This window comes from Balaenoptera borealis (genome assembly GCF_965194805.1).
Source record: "Balaenoptera borealis genome assembly, chromosome: 17".
In the NCBI taxonomy this organism is placed as follows: domain Eukaryota; kingdom Metazoa; phylum Chordata; class Mammalia; order Artiodactyla; family Balaenopteridae; genus Balaenoptera; species Balaenoptera borealis.
In genome coordinates this window covers 62,926,880-62,953,234 of record NC_138876.1, presented here as the reverse complement: position 1 = coordinate 62,953,234, position 26,355 = coordinate 62,926,880, and the positions used below count along the sequence as shown (strand labels likewise).

General features: G+C 35.2%; 1 long non-coding RNA gene across 5 annotated transcripts in view; it reads right to left on the bottom strand.

Annotated features, from left to right (window-relative positions):
- LOC309614824 overlaps nt 1-26,355 on the bottom strand; it is a 60,572-nt gene that overhangs the window by 28,520 nt on the left and 5,697 nt on the right. For 2 of the 5 annotated variants that reach the window (XR_014236391.1, XR_014236392.1), the window contains 3 exons: nt 26,199-26,339; nt 21,248-21,445; nt 787-944 (listed from right to left, as the gene is read on the bottom strand). This is a non-coding gene — a long non-coding RNA (uncharacterized lncRNA). The remainder of the gene's footprint in view (nt 1-786; nt 945-21,247; nt 21,446-26,198; nt 26,340-26,355) is intronic. The other 3 variants (XR_014236393.1, XR_014236394.1, XR_014236395.1) reach the window with 3 other exon arrangements.

Here is a 26,355-nt window from a genome sequence, read left to right as displayed (position 1 = left end):
GTGAGGACATATAGAGAGGCTTTATCTACAATATTTAACATACAACCATTTAGAAACATCTAAGAGTAGCACTGATATTTTCATCTTGCCTCCCGATGCTTGAAAGACTTCAGATTTCACTCCATTGTTGACTAACAGAAGCAAATAGAAGCAACACCTTTCTACTAAATTAGTTTTAATATAAAATTCTCATGGCTGACTTCTCAATCCCACTGACCAATCCCCAAATCAAATATTTAATCAAACAATTGTGGCAATTAAACTTATGCAGGTCCAATGCCATCTTGTCACAAAATATACTTGTACCAGGAAAACAGAAATTGAAAAAAAAAAAACCTTTACAAGTTGTCACATACTTTTATTGATAGATTACAGAATTTAAGTCTAGAAATTAAAATAAACAACAAATGATTCAAGACTCTAGCTATATACTATTTTAGAACCAACAAGATCAAGTAAGTTCAAAAAAGCACATGAAAGCAAAAGCTAAACTATCTTTTTTGTCTTCAAGAAGTTGACAGCTTGCTAATGTAGAGCTCTAAGTATGAGGTGTTTTTCAATGACACCTGAATTTTATTTTTTATGAACACAGAAACACAGAGGGAAATGTAAATATTTATGCAATTGCATCTTCCTCAAATATGAATGTGTTCCTTTATGTGCCAGTTATGGTTTTGTTAAAAAAGAAAGAAAGAAAGAAAGAATATGCTAAGGCATTCGACTTGTTTTTTTACAGTATGTTATTGATAATTCTTTCTGAAAATTATAAAACACATATTTCCTTACCAAGAGTTCATGTCTTCTTGGAATCACAACTGATTTTTCTTTTGCTTGATAGAGTTAGAAGTGAAATATCTGGTTTTATTTCCCATCAGCAGACCTCAGAGATGAATGTATTTCGTTTTGCATATGAGTCACATAAAAATGATGGCATCATTTTGTCGCTGTGAATAAAGTCAAAGGGCATAAGACAAAACGGTATCTACATTTGGCTTATTTTCTAAGTAGAATGTAAATATTGTCTTATTATAACAAACACATAAAGAGCAGAAATTTAAAATACTCAATCTCAAAAAGACCTTTCAAATGTTTATCCATTATTTAGATTATATTTAGAACCCATGCATTTTCACCACCACCTTTAAGGTTAATATACTTATTATACTAATATTGTTAGTTTTGTGCTCTCTTTCTCTTCCTTCCATTGCACTTGTCCCATTTTAGTTGGTGGTGCTTCTGTCACTCAGCTGCTACTATCTATTCAGTTACCTGTCTAAGACCCAGTTCTTGTTACTCTCATTAGTTTACAGAAAATTTCTCAGTTTCTCTTTTCTCCTTTTTACCTTCTTCTAAGTATCAATACACAGTAAAACCGTGGAGCCAGCATATTAGCAACTGACTGCTCTCCAATTCCTCTCTCAGGATATTTTCATTTTACATTGTTTATATGATCAAAAACACAAGAGCTGGGAAAATTCGAAGGGTACCACGTGGTGGACAATTAAGGAAACACTTGCTCATGTCCATATGTCAGGTCATTATCCCCATCATCTACACGGAGATGCTGTCGAATAGCATCAGCAACTACATAATTTGTTTCCCAGGACAAATAAACCATCGCCACTCTACCCACACCCAACCAATACCACAACAACACTGGGATTAATTTACATGAGGAAAATAGGAAAAAGTCTGGAAGGCAAGAAAAACATGGCCCACTTCTGATATTGATCAGATTCTCCGGGTTAAAATGATCAGTCCAGTATGATTCTATTTGCTCTTAGGTAGGGGTAATTTTTCCAAAATAGTTGTAGGAGTTGTATCATTGGATTATACATTTTTTATTTCTCTTCATGTGTATATAATAATGTTGAAAACGGCATAGGACTTTATACAATTTATAACACATCCACATGGATCTCTAGATCAGACATCTCCCCTATTAGGAAATACTCACATGAACTTCAATTGACACAACCCAGTTGAAACATTTAAACCCACATGGTGAGGATGAGACCTGAATATAAGTCAAAATGCCCCATAATTTACCCTTAACCAAAAATTCCATCAACAGTAATTGTCTCAGTAAAAAGACCACTTAATTTAACCAATTTTATTATAAGCTTGAAGTTGCTGCTTATTTACCTAAGCCAGACATCCTCTACAGGAAGCCTTCTCCTACAGGTAGAATTCTTTTTCTGCATTCCAGTAACTCCTGGTTCCCCTTGCTCCTTCTGACCTAAGTAACAGCTCCCTCCTTCTCAGTTTCTCTTAGTTTTGTCCATACCTTGCAAATAAATTCTTCAATAAATCTCATCAAGTATCCCATTGAATGTGCCATCTATTTCCTGATAGATCAAATCTGCAACTCTGTGCCAGAATTCACAGTCTTTTCTACATATTGTTTTGTTGAATCTTATGAATAAGTATACTGATAATGTAATCCATATTTTATACATAAAGAAACAAAGACTCAGAAGGTTTAATAAACTTTCCCAGACACTCAGCTAATATATAAAATAACCAAAACTTAAATTATGGTCTCTTACTCAAGATCTAGTATTCTTTTTCCTGCTTTTCAGTTTTCTCCTACTCCCTCCTAAATGGCTTGCCCTTGGTAACATCCATCAATGGTTACTATTGAGGGCCTACAGCCCATTGTAATGTATTGACACTGTATCCAGCTAAATTCATAGCTGTATAGGAACAACAGGCATGCATCTGACTAGTAGTCATTTTGGCTAAGAATATCTAACTATTGAGCACTAGTAAGGGGTCACATTTTTCACTGTTAGTATCAACACTGAATTTAAGGGCTGTCTCCTTATGGGTCTTTGAAAGCTTTAGAAATAGAATTCCTTTGCCTATCCTTGACAACACATTAAATAAAAGGATGGCAAATGGATAGACAGACAAGAAAAGACAAGACAAGACAGAAGACTATTAACAGATTTGGGGGGTTGGGGGTGGGTAAGAGACACCTGACTTAGACCCAGGTGCTGACCATGGAGAGAACACCAGTTCATTTAAAGCTCACTGAGTCAGTCAGCTGGCAATGCCAGCAGGTAGAATCTAGTGAGGGAACACAGGTTCTGGAGTTCCACAGAGCTATACAGATCACCTGAAAACATGTCCACGTACAGCAAAATTGCAAGTTCTGAGGGATATGGGAAAAAATAGTACTAGTAAAAATTAGGTGGGAATCCAGAATAATATGTACTTTTCATATTTGTTTGGGAGAGCAATTAAAATAAAATATTTAAAATATGCAACCCAGAACTTGGTGCAAAGTGTATGGGTGGTATAATGAAAGATATGGAGAAAGATGCTGATAACCATGGCTCTGATAAGATGGTCTCAAGATGTGGGTTGGAACTAAGATATAGGGCAGTGGATATCAGAGATCTTAACTGGAATAAAAAGAAAATTGGGAGTCAGGCATGAACTGATATCATGGGTCAACTATAAGCACCTACCCTACAAACACTTGGGCTCATACAAAATTGCAACAGAAAAATGATGCCTGCTAACAACACTTCCACAGACCTCTCTCCACAGGCACTCTGGTTTCCTCTGTTATCCAAACTTCTAAACTTATGATACAGATTAGATCTATTTTTCCCACAACCAACCTGCAACCCAGAATTACTGTTCCTTTCTTATCAACACCCTTATTCTGAAATTTCAGGTATTAGGAAATCTGATGTCATAATTGTTCATGAGATAAGGACTTTTAGGGTTAATGTCTTCTCCTCAAGATGTTTGTTAACCTAAGTAATCTTCAATTGGTTAAATATTTTAATGTTTTCAGGAACTACTCCCATGAGTCCTGGAACATTCATTGGTAACCATTAGCAACACAGAGAAGGTGAGTTTTGTTAGGTTTGGGGTGGACTGTTGCTTCCTAGAGCCTTTTGAGGGAAAAGGCAAAGATACAGAAGTTTTGGGGATTGTGTCTCCATTCATGCCTCTGCAGGAATTATTAGTCTCTCTTGTTACAAGGAGTCAGAAAATTCAATTGAGTTCAAATAAATTATTAAATTATTCATAATTATTTGTTATTCAATTTTCTAAATTAATTTGTACATTTAATATAATTCTCAACCTTAAATAACCTGAAATAGATTTTTTTCTTGGAGAGTGGCAGAAATTGGTAGTAAGATTAATCTAGGAAAGTAAAGAGGCAAGAATATTTTAAAATGTACATAAAAGAAATGTGTGTACAAACATAAACTATTACAATTCATTAAGATTAAAGCAAGGTTAATTAAAATATGTATTTGAGACAGATGTACAAACTTCTATACATGTGTACAAACTAAAAAAAATAGATTCAATAATAATATTATACTATACATACATATTCATATACACATATTCTATATATATCTGTGTATTCATATGTATGTGAGTATATATACATAACAATTAAAGGAAGTATCATTAAAAATGTAAATAGTGGTGTTGGGACCATTTATTAGCATTCCAAAAAACCGTAGGTCAATACAGCAAACAATACTCTATAAATGCTAATTTTAAATGTTCAGTTAAAAACTACAGGGAACTAGCCAAACAATAGCAAAACCACCAAAAATAATTTAATATTTATAAAATTCTGGAGGACTAAAACCTTTTAAAATGTGAGATTATAAGTAAAGTCACAACAGAAAATATTAACAAATTTGGTCATTTAAAATTGCTGACATGTACACACTGCTATATTTAAAACAGATAACCAACAAGGACCTACTGTATAGCACAGGGAATGTTGCTCAATATTCTGTAATAACCTAAGTGGGAAAAGAATTTGAAAAAGAATAGATACATGTATCTGTATAACTGAATCACTTTGCTATACACCTGAAACTAAAACAACATTGTTAATCAACTATGCTCCAATATTAAGTAAAAATTTTTAAAAAAATAAAAATAAATAAAACTGCTGAAGAGTAAACAATATAAAATTTTAAAAATGCAGCCAAAGGGGAATATTTGCAGCAAATGTTAATGTAAAATAAAGCATTCTTAAAAAGGGAAAAACTAAGGACAAAGGACATTATATGTAATTCAGACAAAAGGAAATACCTTTTAGAAATTAGAAATCAGAGAAAAATAATCATCATATAGTCTAATCAAAAAAATGCAAATAGCAATGAGATATTTTTACTTATTAAAGCAGGCAAATTTTTTTCTTTTATTTTGACTGAATGTTAGTGTCACTGATATTCTTGGTGCCTGTTTAAGTTGATAAAAGTCATCCAGAAAAAAACTAAAAATATCTTTCAAAACTATAAATTATTTACTTTTGATTGAAAATCAAATCGCTTGAAACTTTAGGCATATAGATGTTGTCTGATTCTAAAAAAAAGACAGTCTTTAGAGAAAAACTTTAAAAAAGCAAAAAAGAAAAAGAAAAATCATTAGTAATTACCTATAACCCCACATACAAAATTAACCACATGTAAAAGTTTGGTAAAATTTCCTTGATAGTTTCGTATGTATAGAAAATTGAGCTCAATTTATAAACGTGATTGAGCTCTTAATATATAAATGTGTGTATATAATTCAGTTTCTGCTTTACTTTTTCATTTTAAAATCATTAAAGAGTGTTGGCAAGAGTCATTTTAATGTTGTATAGTCCTCTATTGTACATCTATGCCATGGTTTATTCCCTCATTTCTTTATTATTGGACATCGAGGCAATCTTCAAATTTCTAACTAATAATGTCAATGATAGCAAAAGTTCAGAAACAATCTAAAAGTTTAATAGCATGAAGAGTTAAAATATAATACATCTAGCCATAAAAAATAATAAATCTACAATATGATGGAAATATGTTTATGATATGATGTCTATGCATCAAATTGTAATGTAGAAGTTAGCCCTTCTAAGAAACATTGCCTGCTTCATTACATTGTACCAGTACTAAATGTTCATCTCACTCCCATTTAATAGGCAGGAATTCTAGTCTTGTTTGTACTCTGCACCTCCAGTTCTACAACGTCCCTTCTTCAGGCACCGTGAGCACCCAAGATATATTAGTTATATGACTGAGTAAGTCTCTAATGAAAAGATTAAAGATTAACAAAGCTTTGCTCATGTTCTTTATCTCTTTTTCTGCCAGTTAGTTGTTTTCCTTTCTCTTGTTGGCGTGTAGGCATTCTTTACTCTTGGGCTTTTGGGTTAAGAACAAATGATTTTCAAAAGATTTGGAATATATATCACTTTAATTCTATCATGAGGTTACATTGGGAGAGCAACAGTCCAGGGTGAGGAAATCAGCATTAGAGATGTATTTGGTTCCCAATTGTTCTGGCATACAGAATATCAGAGTTAAGCTCAAGAACTAGATTTCCACCTGATGATAACAGATGGCAGTCAGACATGCTTTTAACATTAATACCAAATTAGAATAGAAAATAATGCCTAATATCTTTCTTGGAAAAAAAAGAGAAAATTTACCAAATACAGCTTATAGACTCTGAAAAGTGGGTTTAATTTCAACAATCTAATATGAGAAATTTTTTCGTCTCTAGCAGTTAGAAAATCCTAAGTCATCTAATTCATTTCATTTATGAATGAAATATGGTCGAAAATTTAGGAATGCTCAATCTCTGTCCTTTTGTCTGTTTTGTCTAAGTGTCCAGCAAGATGGCTATACCGTGCTTCAAGCACCTACACTTTTGCTGCCCAAATCATCCTGAACATCCTGGCTTATTTGGACTGTGCATACAGTCCAACAGAGCATCTCTACTTTGCTTGTAACTGTCAACAGAAAGGGTGCCTTGTGGTCACACACGAGGGCACAAGTCACCCAAGTCAAAGGACAGATGAGGGAAGAGGAAGAGATGGGATATTTGTTATTCCAGTCAGTAATAAAGGGAAAGAGCTTTGCCTTTCTTTCTCAAAAGTTATGTATGGCGCTGCCCATCAGACTTTGAAAGAAAGCAGAAAACTTAAAAATGAAGGAATGTGGAAAACATCATAAATATTACTACTTCTGTTGAAGAAATTTCGCTATTTATAACGACTTCACTGTTTACATGACTGTGTAACATAAGCCTTGTCTGCCAGTTTATGCATGCACGTAATTGTTCCTTCAGGGAAATAGATTCTTCACTTAAGAGTGAGAGAGGAAAACACTATTTCTTTTCCTACAAACAAGGCAATGAAAGCCGGATTAAAAGAGGAATTTTTAAAATTTTGTTTTCTCAGTTCATGAACACACACGCACGCGCGCACACACACACACACGTGCATACATACACAATAGTGACAGATGTAGAGCTTTAGAACGTTTGAAAAAACATGGCATTCTCAGTAGCCTACAACATACATTAAATCCTGACTTTACACTCTTAAATTACTCTCATGGAATTAATATTTACCTTAATGCTCTTACATCATAATTTTGGTCATTAAACATGCCATCGAGCTTCAAGTTTTTAAAATATAGAGACAGTAACTCATTCACCATTGAAGCCACAGCACAGTTCAAAAATGTGAATCCCAAATGTAAAATAGATAGCTAGTGGGAAGCAGCTGCATAGCACAGGGAGATCAGCTCGGTGCTTTGTGTCCATCTAGAGGGGTGGGATAGGGAGGGTGGGAGGGAGACGCAAGAGGGAGGGGATATGGGGATATATGTATACGTATAGCTGATTCACTTTGTTATACAGCAGAAACTAACACACCATTGTAAGCAATTATACTCCAATAAAGATGTTAAGAAAAATGTGAATCCCATGCCAACTATGAAAGGAAAATTCTACTTAATTTAAAATTTTTATAGGTTATTTCTACCACATATAAGACCAAATTATTCAAGTTTCATGTTTTGAACTCAACAAGTTTATAGAATCATAATATTCTGAATTACAACTCTGTTTTTAAAGAGTTTCCTCTTGGATTTGAGTCTGCTTTGATTCTTAAGAGAATCCTCAAAAGAAAACAATTTTTGATTTGAAAGATCACTCATTTGTGTAACATACCAAAAACCAAAATTTTCAAATAGCAAACCAATATATACTTAGAGCCATCAAAATATCCTATATATTAATAGTGGCAGGTAAAGTTTACTGAGTACTTACACAATGCCAGGCTCTGTGCTATTCCACAGAATATTTAAAAACCATCTCTTGAGGCATCTGGCCCTGTTATTATGATACTCACTTTATAGAAAAGGCAAACTAGGTCTGAAGAGGTTAATAACTGGTCTAGGATCACAACACCATATTAACTAGAGCTAGAATTCTAACCCTCTTTTCACTGATTCCAATGCTTCCACTCTTATGTACTGCGCTCTATTGTTTGCTGAATAATAATTGTGCACCTCTGACATTCCCTGTCTCCAACATTATAGGTGCCAGCACCCTGTATTTGCCTATATCCTCATCCTCATGGTTGCCTAAGGGAGGAAAAAAGTAAACTTTAATTTAACAAACCTGAATAACCAATGTTGAGATCAAAGGCTTGTGGTCCTTTTAAATCATATTTTAATCAAAGCAAATATGTATTTTCTTGGTTAACACATATTGGGCACCTACTGTTTACAAAGCATCCTATACACATAAGTAAATGTTATAATTTTTAATGAAGCAAAATATCTATATTACCTCAACAGAGTATACACCTGTAATAGGATTTGGCATGATGGGTATCACCAATTTTCACATCATCTGCAACTCATGAGTAAACAAAAGAAGTAATTTTTAATGAATGTCTTTTTGAACAAAAGTGAATGCAGAAGAAATAATAAAAGCAATCATTGATGAGAATATAGAAAGTTAAGCACTAAATCCTATCTAAGGAGTAAAAAACAATAAATTCTCCCACTGAACCATAGGTTTATACTTGATCTCAGACAATAGCATGTAAATGCAACAACTACAACTAAAGAATACAGTTGTGGAAAGAAGCACACCATCAGTAACTCCTATTAATGTTACAGAAACAAGTAATTGAAAACAGATCGACTCACATGGAATACTTGGATTTTACTAAATTTGCGCATCTTCTACAAACCCATCAGTAAATTCACACCACTGAGCATAGTTGGGGTCTGGACACCAAACCACCAAAGAAGCCTAGAAGATTAAAGCTGCCACATTGAACATTCTGACATCTGTACCCTAGGATGTATTAATATATCTAACTCTGATATGTTTACTCTGTTTACCCTAGGACAAAATAGCTAGAAAAAGTCAGCAGACTTTGGCCAAGGATACTTTCTCCTTATTTCTTAGCTAGGAGAAAAGATGGAAGAGCTCTTTCTCCTCCATTGATACAGACTACATTTTTACTTCCTTGGATTCAAAGACCAGTTTTTACTAAGCGACTCCTAGGGAAGCAGCATGACAGTGCTCAGGGGAAGGCTGAATCCCATGTCTAGTACTTAAGTGCTCTATCAACTTGGGCAAGTTATTTCACCTCTCTGCTTTGATTTCCTTCGTCTGCAAAGTGGGGATAATAACAGTATCTACCTCAGTGGGGACTTGAATGGATGAAAGTGACCATGTACGTAAAGCCCTTATCACACTGTGAACACGCAATTAACATTCACTTCACTTCCCAACCATCATCAATGATGAAAATGGTGGCTACGAACCTCATTGTACCTGTTTCCTGTAAGAATCCACCAGCCTTTCTGTTCTGACTCCCCTCCCATGGTAGTCTCCTAGTAAGTGAACTGTTTTATTCCATGGCGAACATTCCAAATGAGCCCCTTCTCTGTGACCACCCCCCCAAGGAAAGGGAGAATAAGGCTAGACCCGGAAAGGTATCCTGATGCCCCCTGAGGACATTATGCTAAGTGAAATAAGGCGGTCACAGAAAGACAAATACTGCATGATTCCACTTATGTGAAATATCTAAATGGTCCAATTCATAAAAACAGAGAGTGAAATGGTTGCAGGGGCTTTGGGAACATGGACATAAGGAGTTGGGTAAAAAGTTTCAGTTATGTAAGATGAAAAAATTCTAGAGATTGGCTGTACAGTCTTGCACCTATAGTTGAATACTGTACACTTAAAATTTTGATAAGAAGGTAAATCTCATGTTATGTGTTTTTTACCATTAAAAAAAGGTATCCTGAGATGCTGAGCTATGCTAAAGAGGTTAGGCCAATAGCAAAAATATGTGCTTTCTATATATTCCATTTGTTTTTGCTAAATCTCTAAGAAAAGAGACCCAAAAGATACTTTCAAAACTTACATTACAGTTAGACGTTATCTGACACTTTGTGCCAGATTCTCCCAATCTGTCAGCTGCTGTCTGTTAGAGAAATTTTATGCCCGGAAGCAGTTGGGGCACATAATAATTCATAAGTGTGACTTCCAGGAACACCCACTTCACACAATACCAGCATTAAGCATCCAAGCTCCTCAACTGTAAAATACAAGGAGAATGGCACCAATAGAATGAGGATTTTAAAGGGGCTGTGGTTTCAACAATTTCAAAGCTTTAATCACGTAACACTTCATGTTTTCCCAAACATTAATTTCTCAGATTAAGTAGGAGCATCTAAATTGGTATTGTGAGACCTGGGGAAAAAATTGTGTTTCTTCTAAATTGAAATAGTGACACTATCGACTATTATAAAAATAAAAAGGGATGGCGAGGAATAAAGTTCTCAGCAATTGGAAATGCATAGCAGAATGATTACAAGTGTGTGTCATGCATTCTGTCATTTCTAATCATACACAGATAAGACTTCCCGTAGGGAAAAAAAGGTCTATGAGCATATATGTGCACAATTTCATTCCTGAATTAGGCAGGGAGTATCTTCACTGGCCTCACAAAATAAGGGAGAAACGGCTACATCCTTCAAACGAAGACCATGTTGATTAAACACTTGAAACAGGAATGAGTCAGGGAGTGATGGATTTTAAGTTGACAATTGAAGCTCAGTCTTTTCTTTATCCTTGAATAATAACATAAATGTGAAAAAACCAAAACCTTAAAGACTTTAAACCTCTTAATTAATATGCAGATATACTGTGAAATTTTTCAGAATTCTTCATATTACTGGAGTTTTTAGTTTTTCACTATTGATGTTATGGAATGTATTTCTTAACTGACATGATTTTTTTACTGAATATTAATTTCTAAGGTATTTAGAAAATAGAAATAGGTAAGTAAAATATTTTTAACCTCAAGATCTAAAAGAAAATTCTTGCAAATACAGTATCAGCATTCTTGATATGTTTTAAAATAGATATGTACATTTATGTAGCTATCAAGCAGTTAATAAAAGATGACTACTCAAGGCAATTTGCAAACTATGGTTTCATCAAGATACATGTTAGTGTAAATCAGGGACCTTCAGTTCACCGTCTTTCTAAACAAGTATGCCATAATCTTTGCTAGCTCTGTTTCCGGTTTCCATGAGGCCATCATAAATCTACCACACTGAACGGTCTCCTCAGAACACAGTCACAGATTCAAATGCTTGAAAGTATAGTGAACTATACCTTCAGCGAGTCTATATCAGAGTTAGTAATCTCCTTCACCTGTGGGGCATATTTCATTTTAACAAAATCGTCATAGAAATGCACCCATCGCGCTTAAAATCTATCCATTATTATCACACTTTATGGAAAGCTACCTTTTCTGTCAGCCTAGAAACACGAAATAGGAATGGACACTCCTTTTAATGTCTGTACACAAATGGTTTGTATACAATGTCTACTAAATTAGCCAGGGTGGACTTTGGTGGATTGAATGCAAACATAGATTCAAATTTTTCTCAATTTGTCACTGCTGATATTTAATTTGTTTTGATCTAAAACTGCTAATGTTATGCAAGTGGAAGAAACAACTAAGATTCATTATTTTAGATTTATTTCTAATACTGAAGGTGTCTGCTAAAAAAAAGTAAAATAAAATGTATGAAATTATTTAATTTTCATCCTTCACACTTAAAATGGTATATTAAAATGAGAAAAGTGTTTAAACCTTTCCCTTTTCTGGAATTACAGTTTATAGTTTTGTATTTATTGAATGCATTCATAGGCTCCCTGAGGATGTGAAATGTATGGAAATATATGTGCATTACTAAAGAAAGAACTAAATTTATTCGTTCCCCACATCATGCTCTTCTTTACAGTGGAGGTTTTTAATTCAATACAGAGCTAGAATGAGATGGAGCCAATTTCCTGGTCTATATGTGTGACAAATGCTAAAAGTGGCACAAGATTAACAAATTAGTTGAAGTATAGATCTTAAAAGATTTTTTTCTGTGTCTCTAAATCAAAATTCATATTTTATTTGAAATGAAACCTTCTTTAGAATTCAAGAATGACCAAGGATCTTTTATTTCTCTGTATTTAAGATGAAAAGAGAGGATTTATGACAACATACTTGCAATTTTTTTAAAAGCAAATTTTATTTGTAGGAAAGCTTACAAAGATTATATATTTGGAATATGAAATTATTTTAATTGGAATCCAGTGACTTGGGTTAATAATTCCAATGTGTGATTTGGTAAAAAAAAAAAATAAAAAGTCTTTTTTTTTCAAAATAAATAGTTATTCCTAAAATAAAAGCATAAAATGAATATCAGGGGTAAAATTTATTTATTTCTGTATTTTTGTGGGTAAAAATAATGTTTATAGTGTTAGGTCCCAGATATATATACTTGCTTTTCTAATAACATTTCTTACATTTGATTTTAAGTGAAAACTATCAAAGCTTGGTTGTTTTACCTAACTTCAGAATTATGTGTTGATATATATCTAACACCAAACAATAAAAACATCTGTGACAATAAAAACATGGAACAGTTGTGGAATTGTTCAATTTAGGAGAAAATGGCTATGTTTGATAATCACGTGTCCATGAATGGATTTCTCCTCTTTGTCCAGAAACTTATATTTTGCAAATTTTTTTTTTTCTTAAAGGAACGAACTTATGATGTGTAAGGGATTTTTATAAAGGTATTCTGAAATACGTGTTTTGGATTTAGCTCATTCATTCAGGTTGAAAGCTTTGTCACATAGACCACCTGTTTTGCTTGGGCTTAAATTATGTAAAAATACAGCCTCTTAAAGCAAGCACAGTCTTACTTGTTGTACCCAAACCCGATAACATGCTTAAAATTCAAGAAGAGTTCTATGCAGGTTGTATGTCTCAGTCACCCAATCTCCTTCCACATATCTGTTCATGTTGACAGACTATGTCATAATACATCAACAGAAAGATCAGCACAGAAGAACAAAATTTCATCGCCTGACAGCAAGAGGAAAACTGATTTTCAGTATTAAATTAGTACAAATATACCATTACCTCACTTCCAATGAGTCTACTACCTTTAAAAAATAAGGCATCTGCTATAATCACAAGTATATGCAAAGGCAATTAGGTTCGTTTATTTCTTTGGTCTCACCCTTTGACTGACAGCCTATTTTCATTTATCTTTTACAAGTTATTTTATTTGTTGTATCTTGGAAACAACTTAGAGAATTAAAAAAAATACAATTTCTTCCTGAGACATGAAATATTACATATGTAAAAATATATATCTGCCAAATGTTTGGAGGACAATCTCTCCTAGACTAATCATGAGCAGAAACCTTCTGGCCATTGAAATGGAAATGGGTATTTAAGCTTCTGAGAAAAGTTCGGTACCTTTTTCATATAACATCTTGCTCTGTTTGGATTTCAGGAGAAATTTACCAATACCTGTAATAAATAATGTCTTTTGCAGCCTAGGGCATCATCTGCCACTTAGGCTTTTAATTTTGCCCCTGTTTGAACACCCTGCAACATATGCACTTCTCTTTTGTCTATTATCCTAGAGTTGTGCTATTCCCAAATATTGACATCATCTACTTTTATCAGCATTAACTGCTCTGAAGCTTCCCAGGCTCATGCTCGGCTCTATTTCTTCCTATTGATTATCTTCCTCACTCCAGCAGGTAGCTAGCCAGCGAGGCTGTCCTGAGAAATAGCTTCCAATGACTTTATACGCACAATTTACACGGAATTGTTTAAAGAAGATATTAGCCTCAATACAAATCAGTGAACCTCATTTAGTCAATACTGCACAATTCCGCTGTTGGCACCCTGTCACATGTTTGACTTTACAGTCAGCTGCTGCACCCAATCTGCACATTAGCCATAGTATTTAGTTTCATATTAAAATGAAGCTGGGTTTTTTCGCTTTTGCTTTTCTTTTTGAAATCTTTTCAGTATACTTTTTACATCACCTCACTGAGCCATGTGATAGTAATATATTTTGAAATACAAAAACCTGAGATTAAATGTTTGATTTTTGACAGTGTTCTTAAATATAATAAATTCAAAAGGAAATACTGTTAAGTTAAAATGGAGTGTTTTTCATTAAGTCCAATCAAATGGTAGACAACAAAGGATCTTTTATTTGAGAATATGAAGTGAAAATGAAAACCAGAAAACCTTTACTAAGAAAAGGTCCAGCTAAATTATGTTGGAAGGAGGTCTCCAGATTGAGCTTGGGTGTTTCTTTTGCTAAAAGTGAATTAAACTAAGATATGTTATGAAGAAATATTTTACAAAGAAGCAAAACTTAATGCTTTGTGGAGATGAAAATAAGGTCTAAGGACGGTTGACTTTGAAAATAATTCGAAAGAAAGATCACATATGAAAAAGATTGCCACAGCATCTGATCTTTTCTTATAATCATAACAGGGAAATGTTTGGGGGAAAGTAATGCTGCCATGGCAATGCTGTAAAATTCTAGAAGGGGTGTTTACATTTCAGAATTACCCCTCCTTAAACTACTGGTTTATGATAGCTAATGAGATGATATCCAAATGTTGAAAACGGGAAAATTCGAATGAAAATCTAAATGTGAAATATAATATAATGAAATAACTAAGCAACATAATACTACTCTGAACGTTTGTGCAAATATTGCAAAATGAACTGCAATACATTAAAATTCTTCAGTGGTTGTGTAATACATAAGTGAAGGTTTACATATAAAAGCTTTAGCTATCAAAAAAAAAAGGATCTTTATATCATATTATTCTAAATTTTTTACTTGAAAACATCACTAACATCTTGGGGTGCATTCTGAAAAGTTGTCATTAAATCTATTTGCATATCTCTTTGTAAACTAAAGTTCAAGGTAAAATAGTGCATGCTGATCAAAATAGTATATTTGTTATAAAATGCATCCTTTAGCTTTAGTGGGTGAGTGGCAGAAAGCTTTGGAGAATATGAATGGTAGAGAAAATAATAATTTCAGGTTTAAAGATTTTAAAGGGCTGAATATTTTTTCTGTAAGTAAGAAGTAAGAGTTGAACACAATGACAATTTTAAATGAGCTATAGTTATAATAGTAGATTTTGAAAATTAATACAGAAGAAAATTAAAATAAAATTACATAACAAATTATTGTAAATATTTCAAAATTTTCTCTTTTTTACTATAAAATGTTAAAGGTGATTTTTGTATGACCTTTGCTTTCATTTCCTTTCTCTTTAAATATCACTGGTACGGAGCTGGAGCCCTGAAGCCCAGGTAGAAAAGACACACTGAAAGATGGCCAGTCTATCCTGACTGTACATTTTTTCACACATTTATTGCAAACTGACACTCATATAACAGCTTTCTTTTTTTTTTTTAATAACAAAGAACAATTCCAGTATCAAGGGAAAATCATATCTCAGAAAAGAGAGAAATGCCATAACTGCATATTCAGGCTGCATAAACCAAGTATGGCAAAGATAATTGTAATATTTGTGTGTGACAGCATTTTACCATTTAAAGAAGTCAGTAATCTAAATTTGAGAGTATTTAGGTGTAATTGTGTATATGTATGTATATATCATATATTACATGCAATGCACAAATATAAATTTCAGCCCCAAATGAAATGCACAAACATTTCATTTGTCTTTTTTTAGTTTAAAATATTCTTTGATGAATATGTATTTATATATTAAATATACCTCTACCAACTAAATTATGAGATTTCTTGCTAGTCCATATGTCATATGATATTCTACTATTAAATAAGATTGTATACTTTATGTATTCACTTAAACACAGGAACATTCTGAATGAAGCAAACGTAAGCACAAGCAATACACACAAATTAAGATAGGTTTTTAAACTAACAGCAACAAAATAGTCTGATAAACATTTCAAGTAAATAAAGACACTGATATTTTTTCCCAAAAAATTATCTAAATTAACTCTAATGCTTTAAATGTAAGTGAATGTTGTTTTCAAATTACGTCAAAACATAAAATTCTCAATGATTCTCCATAGTAACTTTCAAAAGAAACTAATTTTTAAATAGCTTTGATCAAATTCCTAAAATATAAAGGAAAATTATTTTTATTTTCTGTTTATTAAGACCCATCTATAGCGGAAAACATGATTCCAGATCTATAATCTTTATAAACATTATGAATGTTCATATTTATGATGCATATTAAAGATTAATGTTTAAGATGTATAGTGACCGCCTATACAGATTACCAAGATGATGGCAAAAATCATGCATATCATTTCACTGAATTAGTTTTAGTAGCTTAAATGTGCTGTAGTGAGTCCAGCTATTTCAAATAAATCTTCTTTTCTATAAATATTCTGACTAGTATAACCTAGTCACAAAGGATATTTTACACCAAAAGTTAACTTTAAAAAATAATATTGAATTCTATGGGATACTATCCTTTCTAAAAGTATAAATTTATCTAAACTAAGCACACATACATACACACTCACACATACACACACAAATTTTGTCGGTTTTGTCATTAAAGTAAACTGAAAATGAAGCCATTAAAGTGATTATTACATTGTCATCTATGCAACTATGTAGCTTTTAAAATATGTAAGCATTTCATTTAATCCTAATGTTACATATTTAACAATATATCGGTAACTATTGTCACTGATCTTTATGAAGTGTAAATATTTTAAAATATCAACTAACACATGTATCTATTCAAATTCTAAGACAATTTCATTCGCCTAAGAATGTAAAATCAAACTAAATAGCCGATTGAGATATTTCATAATGTCTCCATTTTACAGAAAAATATGTGTTAACAAAGTACAGTATTTAAGGAAATTAATGTTAGCCTTCTTATACATAGAGAGTACATTTGTGCACCTATTACTATCTATATAAGTATAGATATATCATTATATATGTCTTGTCAATCTATGTATTTTGTGCAGAGAAGAAAAGCATTCTCATAACCTAGAATAAAGCAATAAAGGAGTGTAGGTATGTGTGTATGTGTGTATCTGCTTGTAGAGACGGAGGAAAAGAATTGGTAGATTTACAGAGAGGTATTAAAGTAGAATATTAACATGTTTGAAAATGAATATGAAGGCATTATACTATATAAAGAAATATCATTGATAATTTTTCTTCTCTCTCCTTCTTCCTCTCTCTGTATGTGAGTGGGTTCGGCTGCTAACAAGGAAATGAACATTTGAGATAAAAGGAAAAGATAACTGTATAGAAATTTCAAATGGGTGTTTTGGTTAAAAGTACTAAATTAAAATTTAAATTCAATTGGGTTTTCTTTTCTGAAATATGAAATAAGGAGCTTGTAAAATGGGCATGAGAATCACAACATATTCTGAAATATTTCTATTAAAATTTTCCCATATAAATATTTGTATCATTAGTACCTTATAATATTACAAAATATTCTGAAGGAATGTATGAAAATAGCATGAAATAAACCTGAAGGGGTAATCTTTGTAGCATAAAGATCAAGATTCTAAGTAAAGACAAAGTTCCTTATCATTTGATTCAGCCATAACTGTTTCAAACCTCCTAGTTTAATGATTTTTATGTATTTCTACTTGTTGGTTTTTCAAATTTGTCATTGCTTCAATATTCTAGGGCTGAAAAGGAAGTAATGTAGGGGGTAAAACAAGAATTTACATAGCCACCTAATAGTTAATATCTTGACCACCTTAAGATTATACATTTAAATAGTTATAATCCCAGTAATTCCAATGCTACAGCATCCAGGGGATGCTATTAGATGCCTTCAACAGATAGATGTCTTCAGTGATACTTCATAGCAAGTATCATTTACTAGTACCTGACTACCTAGATTCCTGGGGCTTTTAGTCTAAAAACACATTTCTATATAAAAAGAACCCCATTTAACTATAAGGGTAACAATGATGTTGGTCATGAAGTTTACAAAAAGTGGTAGACAAAAAGTTATCTGTAACTCCCAAGTGGACATATTCATTCCCTAATTCCTAGATAATTAACCAGGATAAAACTATACCTTGATCACCTCTTTTCAAGATGGTAAATTAATGATATAAACTAATGATACAGTGGAATCAAAGTGAGTTATGGGGGTGGGGGAGGATATGGGGGATGGAGAGAGAAATACCTTTTTTCTTGGCTCCACAAAGGGTTGAGGGCCTAATTATTTTTAAGTATAATCCAACCAACCTCTTCTCATGCTTAGCTGCACTGAGTGACACTATTTGTGATGCCCAGTGTGCTGAAACTGAGCATGTTGCTGTCAGTTTAAAAATGACTATAATAAAAGTGACCATGAAGATGGATCTTGTGATTTTGCGTTTCTAATCAGTCATCTGTGAAGAACACTTTTGCTTTGATTCAGCAGACTGGTGACAGCCATGATTGATAGTGCACAAGGATGAAAAAAGGTTATTAACTGTCCTCCTATTAAGCTCAATGTTTTACCCCTCTAGGTGCATCTCATACTTTAAGTTAAAATACTTACTCAGGTAAGGTCAAGAATGAACTCTATGGAGGTGGTATCCATTCTGCTGAAAACGAGCAAGGCATCCTTACATAGATTTTTTTTTTTAAATTTAGCACTTAAACTACATTTAATTCCACCATCTTATTCATTAGCTAAAAAGAGAAATTCCCTCCTTCCAACAGCATCCTATGGTGAAAACACTAAATGTACAGAAAATAGCTTTAAATGTAAAGATTTGAATGTGGAGCTGACTAGCAACATGTGTGTGGTATGTATGTAAATCTGTGTTTAAACAGATGGTCATATACGTATAATCTGAGGGTATTTTTAAGGGTAGACACTAAATTGATTTATGATTACACAATAAATATCTGCATAATATATTCAAAAATTGTTTAATTTTAGATAATCTATACATGGCAGAGAAAAAATAATAAAAAATAATCATTTCTAAGAAACTCAAAGGATCTAATAGAATATCTAGATATTTGTTTTGATTTAAATGTAATATATTAATTTATGAACTTCATCTTATTTTAATTTTTTTAAATTAGAAATATTACATATAGATAAATATTTGAATGACAGTATCTGTGCACATCTTTGACTAGCATACGGACGCACACCCGTACACAAATAGTATTATAGAACCTAAGGTATTCCACTAACTGAGGATGTACCATTCATTAAATGAAATAATAACATTTTTAATGTTATCATATTTCCTGTATTCCTTTATTCTTACTGAAGCCAAAATGTACTGAAAGATTTTTGCACACTTTATTTAACTTCTCTTTAAAAACATTTTAAATTTACAAGTTTGTTTCTGGGAGATAACGAATTAAATATATGCATTTTAATTTAAAATTGTGGTATTATGTTTCTTCCTACAATTCCCACTGTAAACACTCAGTGCATGGCAAATGTAACATGAATTAGGCAAAAATATTAAAGGATGTCAATAACTTGGCACTGAAATAACCATTTAAACTATAACCAAATTTCAGTTCTGTGTGCTCGGCGGTTCTTCACTGAACAACTCTGCAGAGTGGCACAGAATAAGAAAATGTTACCAGCATGTTATTAGAGTTTCGGTACAGGGAATATCATACTATGTCCAAATGTTTTCTCTAGTATATCACAACCTGTTTCTCCAATATCAGTTATTATACCCATTTTGGGCCTGTAATAAATTATATTTTGAAAATGCACTTTTTTAATATTAGGATCCATCAACAATGAAATATAGAGAAAGTAAGGAAATAAAGTTCAAGATTTCATTGAATTTTTCTCTAGCGCCACAAAAATTGGCTCTCTGTCCTACTTGCTTAATATTACAATTGCTGTTTTAAGAAACCTTTCCAATTCTCTAGGATTTTATGCATGCCAAGGATAATTTAAACACACACTGAGAGCCTAAAAATGTTAAAATGTTAGATCAATATGAAAGCTGTTTACTTAGTGAATTGTGTTTATGTGAAGTGGACTTAAGGGTAGATTTTCGAATTCATACAAGATTTCCTCAATACGACACATTAACTTCACTATTAAATGGATTTCTCTTTCTGCCTTTTCCAACTTCAACAGACAAATGCGTGTTCTGAAATTTAGAAATCAACGATGAGATAAGTGATTGAGGGGTTTATATGATCAATGATAAAATACTGTACAATTATTTGTCAAAGTTTTCACAGCGGAATTATAATTATAATGGAGAAATAACACGTTGTGTTTCTCAAAAACATTGTGTGCTTTTAAAATCAAAAAAGAAAAATGCAGTTTCTATCTATTTTATGTTAATTAACAAGATGTTCTAAAATATTAGTGAAAGTCCTGTCTTCTTCCATCTGCCTACTTGGGAGTTTCTTAAGGAAAAGGAGGAAATACAAAGGCTGGGTAGGCCCAAGAGGGACACACAGATTTCCCAGTTACCCATTTCCTAGTCTTCTCTGTTTCTTCTCTAGAGAATCAAGATCTAGAACACACATTAACACAGAACACATTTTAGGAAAGAACAAGGCAAAGGCAGTTTCAGGTAAAGTTTAGGTCATTTCCAAAGCAATTAGCATGGCTGAAAGTGATGTTGAGCTTTTGTAGAATCCAACACTTAGCAGACAGTAAAAGTGAAAAGTGCCACAGTTTCTTGTATCCTTTTGGAACTCCAGAACAGAATGTTTCATTAATTTTGTTCAAGCAAGTGATGGAACTGGTGAAGAAAAGCCCCACACCTTTGTGCAAACCCCTTAAATTTGGTTCTGAGGCTACTGTGATTTGGTTTCATGGAATACTGGGGCACAAGGCGTCTTTAGTTTACACTACCTAGGGCTTTGATTACTTTAGCTTGAAAGTCTCTTCCGAAGCCCTTCCCAGCCTACTTGCATCCCTCCTCCTTCTTCTCCTTCTCCCCTCCTCCTCCTCCTCTTCCTCCTCCAGACCTACGAGGGGACACAGGGTAGGGGTATGAACCGGGTGGTGCACATCTGTGTAGCCAGACCGTGGGGGCTGACAGCTGCTGGTCCACTCCCAGACTGTGTACCTGAGCGTAGAGGCCACTCTGCTCTTCTGCCCAGCCCACTCCAGCCTGCAGTGTTGCTGCTGTCACACCAGCCGGTGATTTGATAGGCTTGTCGGGTTGCCATGGTGTTGACTTCTTGCCTCTGAGGAGCTGCCCAATGACTGGAGGTCTGGGATTAAAGCGGGAAGAGGCAGCGGCCGCAGCGAATTTCAGCGGCAGCTGCAGCAGCAAGAAACAAGAAGCGAGAGGACGAGGTCCTTAGACTGAGCTCCGCTCGCAGCCAGGGCTGCCGGGGAGGGAAGGAGAGGAAAGGGGGGAAGTTTGGAAGGATGACCACTCGAAGCCAGAAGATGCAAGTGAGGCGTTTGAGACCCGCTCAGGAATAACTCATAAGCAATCTGCACGGGCTGAGAGGGAAAATCGTCCAGAATTCGTTATTATTCACATAAGATATTACCCGGGCGGGGGGTGGGACTGGGGTGTTAAAAGGGACTTAAGTGGGTGATATACTGCCTCCCCAAACCCCCTCCCTTCATTTGGGCAATGAAGTAATTTGACAAATAAAGAGGGGCTATACTGAGAACTTTAAATCTGGAGAGCTAACTTATTCCGAGAAGAGAAAGTGCAACTAGACGGCAACCGAGTAAATGAAAATAGTTGCCGGGGAGCACGGCCGGCGGGGGCGATGCGGGCTGGTGGGGGCGGGGAGGGGGAGGTGCGGAGAGTGCGTGGGACGCACAACCCCGGACCGGAACCGTAAACTAGGCAATGAAAGGGAAAGAAACCGCTTCTGTTATAAATTAGTAGGTAGGTGAAGGTTACGCAAAGAAGAAAAGGGAAAGTAAAGCTGTTAAAAGAATAGAATAAAACCCCTGGGGGTTGAACTCGCAATCCCCCCTCGCCCGCTCCCCCCCCCCCACCCCCCCACCCCCGGCTCTCCAATCCAAGGGGAGGAGGAGGAGGAGAAAGAGAGTGCATTCTGGTGTGATGAGAACTCTCTGGAATGTCTGGAGGAGAGGATAGGAGCGCGAGGGTAAGAAGACCCGGGTGCTAAATAAATGGCGTGAGAGAGAAACGGGGGAGGGGCGGGGTAGGAAGGAAATATTCGGCGATTCACCGGAGGGACTTGGAGATGCAGAAGAGTGAGATTCCAGTAGAAGGAAAAGAAGTGCAGAAGTTCAGACCTGTAGCGTAAAGGAAGGAGGGAACGACTAGAGTCAGTAAGAGAGAAGGCGGAAAAAGGTGTGTGCTGCTGAGGGAGGGCGTGGGAAGGCACCCGCTGTCACCTGGAGGGAGCGACTGCTAGGACCGAGGGCAGAAAGGGCAGAGAATTGTACGGACGCTGGCGGTGGCGCGAGCACCGCGGGGCAGCACCGGCGAGCTGGAACCAGGTGCCGTGCACCCGCGCCCCGGCTCGGGGCGACGCAGGGACTTTTCTGGCAAGAGGAAGAGCTGCTCGTTCACCCTGACGGAGTCACGATTCACCGCGAGTCCCAAACACACGCCTCACTAACTACTTTACAGCCTCTTTCATTGATTTTCTTTAACAAATAAACAGAATACCCGTTACAGCAACACTTCCTCTTGCTGCAGCTAGCTAGAATGCCAGAAGCTCTCTGATGGTTTCATTTCTCCGGATAGCAGTTTTTATATCTCTAAATAAATTGTTTTCCTTCACTTAAAGGATCAAATGTGTGATTCCATTCAGTTTTGGGGAGTCCAGTCCTCGCCCCCCCCCTCCTTCTATAATTTGGGAATCACCTTTTAGAATAAGTAGACGACAGGTTCAGACACAAGTTTGCAGATCTGGTAGGGCTCACTCACATTTGCATATTAATTTTTGCTAATAAGAAGTAACTCAATTTGGAAGTAAAACGCCGGTAAAGAAATTGATTCCCTTGCAACTGCAGGGAAATTAACACTAGTCCGAGAGCCACACCTAAGCTACTCCCCTTGAGTTGTCTCTTAAAAATATTTCCTTTAAAAATAAAGTATTTATTTTAAAGTGGCCCCCCTTCAAGAGCGGTTCTGCTCGAGGTTCTTCCATACATGTCAAAGGGTTGTTGAATTATTCATTATTGTAATTACTATCATCATTGTCATTATCCTTTTCCATGTGGAAATAATTTTATTATCGTAATTTGATATCTGAAGAATTTCCTGTTAGTCGTTTGATAATCACTTTTTTCTGCTGAAAAGAAAAGTTTTGTTTATAAATGAGATAGGGAAAATATTTTAAATGCTTTGATGTTTGCTATAGATTTCCGTTTATCTAATCGATCGGAATGCCAATAAAATCGATTAAAGGTTTAGTGTTTAACAAACAACCATTTTGTGCTTTTTGATTTTACGTTCAGAATGATTTGAATAAAACTAACGCTCTCCTTTAACATTCTCCCTTAAAAAAAAAACCCAAATCTTTATCGTTTTTTCTTTTATTATTAGAAATGGCCACTTAAAGTTCTAATAGGAAAATTTTAAAAATATATATATATATAAGCAATGGCCGCAATGGTTTAAATTCCATCGTCTTGTTGCTCAAGGTATTTAAATAAAGCCCTTTAAAATCTTGGTGAATTATATGCGATCATTCAGTGATTGCGGAATATTAAATTAAACTTAGATAAATCCGCATTGAAGGAGGCAGCACCCAATCCTGAATTTATTTCCCATTTTCTCTAACACCATCACTGCCCTCCTCTCTTTGCAATGACAATGTGCCAAATCTGGGCATTTTGAAAACATTTTCCATATGCTTTAACAGGGGACTGATAGACAAAGAAGAAAAGGAGATGATCTTTTTGCTCTGAGGTATATTTTCCTTAACCTTTTTCTGTTAGACTTTCACTGATAATTATTTTAAAGCAAAAGTTTGAAAATCATTTAATTCTTTTTTTTTCTTTTTTGCTTTCACTTTTTTTTTTTTCCTATCTTGTAATTTATATTCCTTAAATGGAATTTTGGTGACAATATAATGTAAAGCTATCATTTCCGTACCTTGGCAAACAACGTTTGTTTCAAAATCTTTGATTCATTTAGCTTGCTAGCTGCCTTTTGTAATTAAAGATGGATTTAATTATACATTTTGTAACTTAGATCAGATGGACTGTTTGTTTGTTGTAGGATTTAATGGTACTTTTGTGTCTAATATTTAGGGATGTTACATACAGAGGTGATGGCTTTTCTTCAACTATAAAGATTTGGACTTATTTTTTTTATTTTTGTCTTGGAAATGTGGATGTTTGGATGAATGTGATGTCCTGTTTTAAAATAATTCTATTTAGTGGCTGGAGTTAATATATTGTCTCTACAGCATTTCATTGACTAAATATAGATGTTTTAGGTTTAAAAAGATCACAACTGTATCTTCTATTCAATGAAATCAGTTATTCTTTATTTTGTTTTTCCTCACTTGTCTATCTTTTCCCATCTGCATCGCTATCTCTTAGAGCTCTTCCCCAGACGGAATGTAAAATTTTCGTTGGATACTCTTGCTGGAAATATCTCCTTGTATTGTGAGAAGGGTGTGCTTGTGACCCTGGATGGAGTGAGTGTGCATGTGTATGGGGTGGGGGGCAGTGGTGGTCCTCATTAATTTGCATAAGAGCTGTAGAAGTGCTTGTGAAGTTAGTGAAGTGCTATTGTTTGGGAAGAGACCTGCCTGATTTTGTTTATAAACACTGGGCTGGTTGCCTAGGGGGAAAGAAGGTCACAGCACTGTCTGAGCCCTGACCTCTGAAAGGCCAGAGGGCGTCTGACTTTTTCTGTCTTTCCTTTCTTCCTCCCTTAATTCTTCCCTCCTCAGACCCTCTATACCTCAGACCCTCTATAATTCCTCTCCCCTCCCCATTCCTTACCTTACCTGTGTCTAACTGTACATAATGACCCCCTACACACACACACACACACACACACACCCCACCGGGTCAGAACCTCCGGGGGGGGGGGAAAGGTAAAACCGATTTACTTCGAAGTTAAAGCAAAAACTGGGCTTCAGTCTAGAAAGGTAGAAATATGTATGGGGATATGGAAGTACAGAGATAGAACCCGGGATCAGGAGGGGGTCATTTTTATGTTGGAAAAAAAAAAAAAAAAAAAGGAGACTACAGAGGAGAGAAGAACCAGGTTGGGGGAGGGGAGGGAATAAGCGAAAGACGGATTTCACTGCCCACAAACACGTACATACACACTCAAAATACCTTTCGTCTTTGAATGTCATTTCATCTAGTTCACTCTCACCATCAAAGAGAGTGTCCATTCTGGATGTTAGGTCATATTTTAATTCTCCCCCCTCCCTTTTTTAATTCTCAAGAAAATATACTTTTTTTCATAGTAATGAGAAGTGGCTCTCCCACACTATTTCTTGAATTATTTCACTAGAAATATAATGCTTGTGACACTTCCCCCAATAAGCCCTGCACTTTCCGATTCACTGTCAACTTCATCGTCTCCCCCTTACATACATACATACCCCCTTCACACACACACACACACACACACACACACAATAACAGACCTTGGTATCAGGTTTAAGTGTGTTTTGGAAAGGAGTTGCTGAGTTAAACAAAAATGTTAGTTAACAGACTGCCTTTGTTAAATAGCCCCCGGGAGGAGAAGACCCAACAAAAAGAGGGAAAGAGGAGGGGGGCTAAGGATCTGAAAGTGACATAAAGGGTTCCTAACGCTGAAATCACTTGTAATACCTCGTTTCAAACTGAGCTCATCTATAGACCCCGGAAGCGCGGTCAAAAGACTGGGAACCTTTTCCCCTTGGGCTGGGGCTAGTCTTGAGCTGGAGGGAAGCGGGGAAGAGGGAGGTGGGGTATTTATTAGTGACTCAGCGAGGGCAGGGCGGGAGAAGGGGGGAACATCCAGCTCAAGACTCATTAAACCGATTGTAAAGCCCTCAGTGTCCGCCGCAGAGATTTGGGAAATAAAATACGCCGAGGAAAAGTCTGGGAGTGGAAATTACCTTTTGTCTCAATGTTAATTACTCCTTGCTTCCAGCACTCAACACCTAACCACCTGGTAGCCCTTTCTGGTCCTTTCCCAACTCGACGCCGGGTGTCAGGATCCGAGTGCTCTGCAGTGGGCTTGGCTCGGCGGGGCAGCCCTGGAAAGTGCAGAAG